Below are 7,606 nucleotides of genomic sequence, written 5' to 3'. Positions count from 1 at the left end.
AAGCTCTTCAATTAAAGAGTACCCTGAACATCCAGCCTCAGAACAGTAAGAGGCAGGGAGAAGAGCTGGCAGAAGATGAACAAGCTGTAGTTCAAGGCACTCATAAGAGTGTTGAACACCCAGAAGGGGGCAGCCAGGGCGTCCAACGCCCAAAAGGGGGGCAGCCAGGGCGTCAAATGCCCAGAAGGGGACAGCCAGGGCATCTAGCGCCCAATAGGGGGCAGCCCAGTCGTCCAACGCCTAAAAGGGGGCAGCCCAGGCATTGAACGCCAATCTAAGGGAAGCCAGACACATGTAAGTGTGGAGAACACCTCTCCTAAGCAAGTTGATAGGCCTTCTATAGGCACTATGGACACTCACCCTGCACCACTCATGGCCCTTGAATACAAGGCCAAATTACCATATCTTCAAGGACTCCAAAAAGCAGCAAAGGATAAGCAATTTGCCAAATCTTAGAAGTTTTCAAGAAGTTGGAGATCAAAATCCCCTTTGCAGAGGCTCTTGAACAAATGATTTCATATGCTAAGTTCATGAAGGAAATACTGAATAACAAGAGGCATTGGAAGGAAATAGAGACAATGGTGCTTACTAAGGAGTGCTGGGCAGTCATTCAGAGGAACCTTCCTTAGAAACTTCAGAGACACCCTAACACTCTTCCCAAAGACACAGAAGTGAATCCAGGAGAAGAGTATAAGGCCCTCATTATGACCAAGGAGGCTAAGCCTAAGGTTGTAGACATTTTTGAGGAACTAAATGAAGAAGAAGCTCAAGAAGAGGCTAGAAGCACACTGTTACACGCCCCTTTTATGGGAAGAAAGCCTGAAGTACCACACCTTCAGATGCCCCAAAAGGAGACCAAGGACGAGCACTGCTCACAATGCTTGGAAGGCTCTAAAAAGATGCAAATCAATATTCCTTTGTAAAGGTTTTGGAGCAATGGTCTCTCTCTACTGGAAGAAACCTATCTGATGCTGAGAGAGGCGAAGTAGTGCTGAGGTTACAGAAGGATTACAAGATTATCAAGGCCCTTAAACCTCCACTACTCCCTGAAAAAGAAGGTACTTCCATACGGAGTACAATACTGAAGCCTCCTCCCTTGGTAAAAACTCATACAGTTTTCCCAGACATCAAACCTAAGTTAGATGTTGGGTAGTCACAACCCACCAAGGAGGAAGGTCCCAAGAGGAAGATGCATACGGGATGGAGACACAATACAACTCCTACCCTAACAAGCAAAATGAATCAAGCTGATAACAATAAAAGAAAGCTTGTTAGGAGAAATTCAAATCTGAGGGCACTAATCTCCTCTTTTTCCCCCTTGGGTCATTTATGCTAACCAACTGGAAGAAGAGGAAGAAAGTCAACAATCGAATATCAAGTTAATGACATTAAAGAAGCGCTTGTTGGGAGGCAACCCAACCATGATACTTAGAACATAGACATTTGGAGATGAAAATATAACACCCTGGGAGAGAGCCCCTTGCTGGCATTGAACGTCGGACAAGGATGAAGATGGGCGTTTAACGCCCATGAAGGAGCATGCACTGGCGTTGAATGCCAGTAATGGAGGGAACTGGGCATTCAACTCCCACCAAGGAGTACTTTTTGGCATTGAACGCCAGAATAGGGAAGAGCTGGGCGTCCAACGCCCAAGCAGGAGCAGCCAGGTCCCTACCTGGCGTTCAACGCCCAAAACTGGCATTGAGCGCCCAGGCAAGGGAAAGGAACTTCGAGTTTCAAAGCCTCTCAGCCCATGGGTCCTACCTAAAACCCCACTCACTTCAAATCCAAATCTCTCCCACCCATTCTTCCCTTCCATATTTTCTTTGCTTAGGGACAAGCAAACTTTTAAGTTTAGTATTGCAGAGCAAGCTCTGGGTTTATGTTATCATCAATAGCACCAAAGGAAGGTGAATCATCTTTATGAAAGATAAGCAGTAGCCGCCGACACTAAGGTGGTCACGTTCTATTACTCCCTTGCTTATGTTAATTTCTGTTTTCCATTTGTATTTTATCTCATTCTCTGTCTTTTTATTTCTAGTGCATGATCATCTTTAGTATTTTGTCCTTTACTTGTTCTGTCTTAAGCTATAAAATATCCTATGTATCTCTCACCATACTTAAAAGAAAAATTTATTTGAAAAAGAAAAGTGAGATACATAAACTCGAGTTATATAATAAGAGTAGTTCAATTAGTTTGATGTGGTGGCCTTGCTTTTACTATCTAAATGCATGAATTAATAGTGCATATTTGATGTTGGAGTTAAGAATGTTAGCTCTTGAAAGAATGATGAAAAAAGAGAAGTATTATTAGTGATTTGAAAAATCCAAAAAATTGATTCTTGAAGTAAGAAAAAGCAGTGAAAAAAAAAGAAAAGAAAACGAAAAAAAAGCCAATAACTCAAAAAGAAAAGGAAAAGGCAAGAGCAAGGATCCAAGGCTTTGAGCATCAATGGTTAGGAGGTCTAAAGAAACAAAATCTTGGCCTAAAAAGTTCAAATGAGCTGGTTCTCCTAATTAAATGCTTGTGGTGTGAAGGTGTCAAGTGAAAAGTTTGAGACTGAGCAGTTAAAGTCATGATCCCAAAAGCAAAAGAGTGTTCCTAAGAACTCTGGACACCACTGTCTGGGACTTTAAGCAAAGCTAAAGTCGAATCCAAGGGTTCCCCCAATTAAGTGTCTGTGGCGTTTATGTATCCGGTGGTAATACGGGAAAACAAAATGCTTAGGGTCACGGCCAGACTAAAAAAGAAGCTGTGTTCAAAAATCAAGAAGAACTAAACTAAGAGAGTTAATAATATCATTCGGATTCTGAGTTCTTAAAGATGTCAATACTTTTAAGCTTCAAAGAAAAGTGAGATGCCAAAACTGTTCAGAAGTAAGTGGCAACTAGCCCCGCTCATCAATTGGAACTGAGCTTCATTGAAAACTCTGAGATTTATTGTCTCCTTCTCTTCTTTTTAATCCTACTCTATTTTTGGTTGCTTGGGAACAAGCAATAGTTTAAGTTTGTTATTCTGATGAGCGGATATTTTATACGCTTTTGGGCATTACTTTCATAGAGTTTTAGTTATGTTTTGTTAAGTTTTATCAAATTTTAGTAGGTTTTAGTGCAAAATTCACATTTTTTGATGCTACTTTGAGTTTTTGTATTTTTCCTATGATTTTAGGTGATTTTTGGGTGATTCTGGCTAGTTCTGGAAAAGTCTGATTTAGAGACAGAGAAAGGACTGCAGATGCTGTCAGATTATGACCTCTGTGTATTCGAACAAGCATTTCTAGAGCTACGGAGGTCCAAATGACAAACTCGTAATGGCGTTGGAAAGCTAACTTCCAGAGCTTTTCATTAATATATAATAGTCTATGCTTATCTTTGGAAACAATGTCCCAAAACGGGCGTTGAACGCTCCAGAAGGATCAAGCTGGCGTTTGGACGCCCAAAAGGGAGCAAGCCTAGCGTCCAACACCCCAAGAGGAGTCCTAGGACGTGGATTCACCCCAAGCTCAGCCCAAACACTCACCAAGTGGGCCCAAGAAGTGGATTTTTGCACTAAGAGTCTAGTCTATCTTATTTCTGTAATCTCTAGTTATTAGATTAGTATTTAAAGGAGAATATCACCCATGTTTAGGATCATCTTCTACCACCTATTTCTGAATTATACACTACTTTTCTGTATAGTATGAGCAGTTAAACTTCCTAAGTTAGGGTTAGGAGCTCTATTGATTCTCATGGATTAATCATATTACTGTTTCTATTTCAATATGTCTGATTCTATTCTCTTATGCGTTCTCGTTCTTCAATCTTAATGAATCGGAGGCAAACCGTGACATTCATCCTTATTCTACATGGGTTCCGTGCGAGTCCTGACCTGGATAGCATTGAACTAAAGCTAGAGAATGTATTGCAGATTCCAAGAGAGTACCTTGGCAACTTTGGATACGTGACATGAAATCCCGTTGACCGTGGGTTACTGAGGTCTCTGTGGCGCTAAGGCTAGAGTCAGAAAAGCAGTATTCTCTTATCCAGAAGATCCGACCTTGTCTGTGGCATTTTGGGTAGGATCGCGAAGGGGAGTGGATTGCTTAGAGCTTCACCTTCTGCTATAGTGAGAAGCCATGAGTTAACTTGATGAGAGAACACGAGTTACTCGAATATGGTAGATTGCTATGGTTTAGAAGAGATTAACTTGATGAGAGGACATGAGTTAATCACTTACGGCTACCATTGAATGAATCATTTGTTATTGAAGTAGACAGTAAGAAAAGTTAATCTGAAAAGATAAAGCATCTCCAAAGCCTTAACTGAATCCTTATCACTGTTTTCACATCAATCTGGTATTTTGTTCTTTACTACTTCATTTATGATTTCAACAAACAACCATATTTTCTAATCACCTGACTAAGATTTACAAGATAACCATTGCTTGTTCAATCCGACAATTTTCGTGGGATTCGACCCTCACTCACCCGAGGTATTACTTGGATGACCTGGTGCACTTGCCGGTTCAGTTGTGCGGAGTTCAATTTTGCGCACCACCCGTGACCGAGGTTAGAGTGTTAATGGTGTGAGAGTTCTACGCCAATGCTTGGTTAACGAGCAAACATGATAGAAGCGTGAACCCGGAGCCGAAGAATTGGCACACCATGGTCAGAGGACGCATCATGGATTTCAGCCCAGAGAGTGTGAGGGTGGCACTACAGTTGCCAGAGCCATGAGAGGACCCTCATTCATACACTCACAGGGTCAATACTGACCAAAGGTTGGATCAAGTCCTTGCTGACATCTGCGTACCTGGAGCTCAATGGAGGAGGGATGCTCAAGGTCGGCCCTACTAGCTGGGTAGGCATGACCTTAAGCCAGTAGCTAGAGGATGGTTGGAGTTCATCCAACGTTCTATCATCCCTACGAGTAACCGCTCTAAGGTTACAGTCGAGCGAGCAGTGATGATTCACTGTATTATGCTCGGCAACGAGGTTGAAGTGCATAAGGTGATCCCTCAGGAGTTTTACAGAGTAGCTGACAAATCCTCCACCACTGCGAGGCTGACATTCCCTCACCTCATCTACCGCTTATGTGCAGCAGCTGGAGCTCACATTGAGGGAGAAGCCCCGATCGATGATGAAAGACCGATCATAAAGAAGGGTATGGAGCACGCTAGGGAACCCGTACAGGGACCGCAGCAGGAGCTATTTCTACTGCCTCCACAGGATATTCCGAAGATGCCTCACGGAGTGTACTTCTCTCCCCGTGACTACTGGGATCAGTTGACCACATCTTTAGGGGAGCTGACATCATCAGTTGATCAGCTGAGACTAGAGCATCAGAATTAGTTTGCTCTCCTCCATCAGATGATGGAGGAGCAGAGGAGGCAATGGCGTGACATTGAGGAGCATAAACGCTCCAGAGTATTCTTCGGAGGGAGCAGCAGCCACCATCCTTGAGGTAGTTGAGTTTCATTCTCCCTTTCTTTTATCTTATGTCTGTTTTGAGTATTTTGTTCTATTTTCTGTTTTCTTGTCTGAGTTTGCATTATCACTCTTAGGATTTCTTTGCTTTCTAGTTTAGTAGTTTATTTTTGAAAATTTTTCAAGATGTTTTATGTATTACGCATCAAGCTTAAAAAAAATCTATTGAAAAAGAAGTAGTAAAGTGCATGAGATCTTGAGTTATATTATGAGTTATTATAGTTGCTCTAATGTGGTGGCCTTATCTCTATTTCTGAATATATGAAATAACTGTGCATATTTGATATTGGAGTTGAGTATATTAGTTCTTGAGGAATAGGAATTTAGAGAAATATTATTGATTCTCTGAAATAAGAAAAGATTGATTCTTGAGGCAAAATAAACAGCAAAAAGAATTAAAAAGAAAGGAAAAAAAACAAGAAAAGGTCCAAGGCTTTGAGCATCAATGGTTAGGAGGATCAAAAATGATCTAAGGCTCAAAAGAGTGGTTTTTCTTAACCATATGCTTGTGGTGTGATAGTGTCAAAGAACTCTTGAGACTGAACACTTAAAGTCGTGACCAATTATTGTTATAGAGTATGCCTAAGGCTCTGAGCACCACTATCTGGGAGAAAAAGAGAGAAAAATTTGAACCCAAGAAATTCTCCAGTTAAGTGCTTGTGGTGTTCTTGTTTCAAGTTAAACTTGAAGACAAAACACTTAGAGTCACGGTTAGGCTCAAAGGTGCAAAGCACCAAGGAAAAACAAAAGTGTTCAAGAATAAATTAGAACCTAAAGAAGAGAATCTATAATATCATCCGAGTTCTAGTTCTTGAGGACATCAACACTTTTGAGCTTCAAAGGACAATGAGGTGCCAAAACTATTCAGAATAGAGTGTCATAAGCCCCATTCAGTAACTAGACCTGAGCTTCATTGGCAACTCAAGGTCTTAAGTCTTCTTTAGTCCTGTATTATTTTGGTTGCTTGAGGACAAGCAACAGTTTAAGTTTGGTATTGTGATGCGTAAGCATCTTATACCATTTTTTGCATCATTTCTAGTTATTTTTAGTTAGATTTTATTTATTTTTACTTGATTTTAGTGCAAAAATTACATTTGGATGCTACTTTGAGTTTTTCTTGTATTTTTATGATTTTAGGTGAAGTTCGGAGCAGTTTGGCGGAGTATGGAGCTGAATAGGAAAATGCTATCAGCATCCCCCCTGGGCGCTAAACGCCCACCCAACGTTTCACGCCAGCAGGGGGCACAGGCCAGCAACGTTGCACTCCTCCTCCCCTGGCGTTTAACGTCCATCTCTAGAGTTAAACGCCAGCAGTAGCCCGTTTCACACCTCTTTGGGCCTCCAAGTGGATTTAGCACTTCTTAGTTTTTTTTTGTAATTTTTATTTACAAAATAATATCTTTTGGGTCTAGCATTTATTATTAGATTAGTATTTAAAGGAAAAGATCACTTAGGTTTAGGTTCTTCTTCCTTCTGACTTTTCAAAACCATGTTTTCTCTATAAGTTATGAGCAACTAAACCTCTTGAATAAGGTTAGGAGCTCTGTTTATTTCTATGGATTAAGATTATTATTCTTCTATTTTAATTTATGTTTGATTCAATTCTAAGGATTGTTTTCATTCGTAATCTTATGAACTGGGTGGAACGAGAGTATGACCCTTTTCTACACGAGTTCTTGTGATTCTCGAGAGAGTTATCTCGCTTGAACTATAGCTTGAAAACATTCCTCTTAAATGGCTAATTACACAAATCGATGGGGGTAAGCGACATCTATTCAGCCGGTTTGGGGTAATTAGGGCCTTCGTGGTATAAACTAGTTTTTCTGAAGTTCACCCTCTAATCTGAATTGAGTGACCATGGGAGTGGCGGTTGATGAAGGTTAGAGGAGGCTAAATCGCTAAGAGATTAGGGTTTAAACACTTATGGTTTGCTATAGAATGAATCATTCATTGTTAAAATAGTTGGTAAGACATTTTAATCCGGAAAAGTAAACATCTCCGAGACCTTAACTGTTTTCTTATATTGTCTCTACACCAAACCTTTAATTGCTTTCTTTATTTTCTTGTTATTTATTTTATGCGTTACAACAACAACAACTCTCTTTTACTGTTTGCCTGACTAAGTCCAACAGGATAACCAT

This window comes from Arachis hypogaea, chromosome 19 (assembly GCF_003086295.3).
Source record: "Arachis hypogaea cultivar Tifrunner chromosome 19, arahy.Tifrunner.gnm2.J5K5, whole genome shotgun sequence".
Lineage (NCBI taxonomy): Eukaryota > Viridiplantae > Streptophyta > Magnoliopsida > Fabales > Fabaceae > Arachis > Arachis hypogaea.
Note: the sequence above shows the minus strand (reverse complement) of the source record.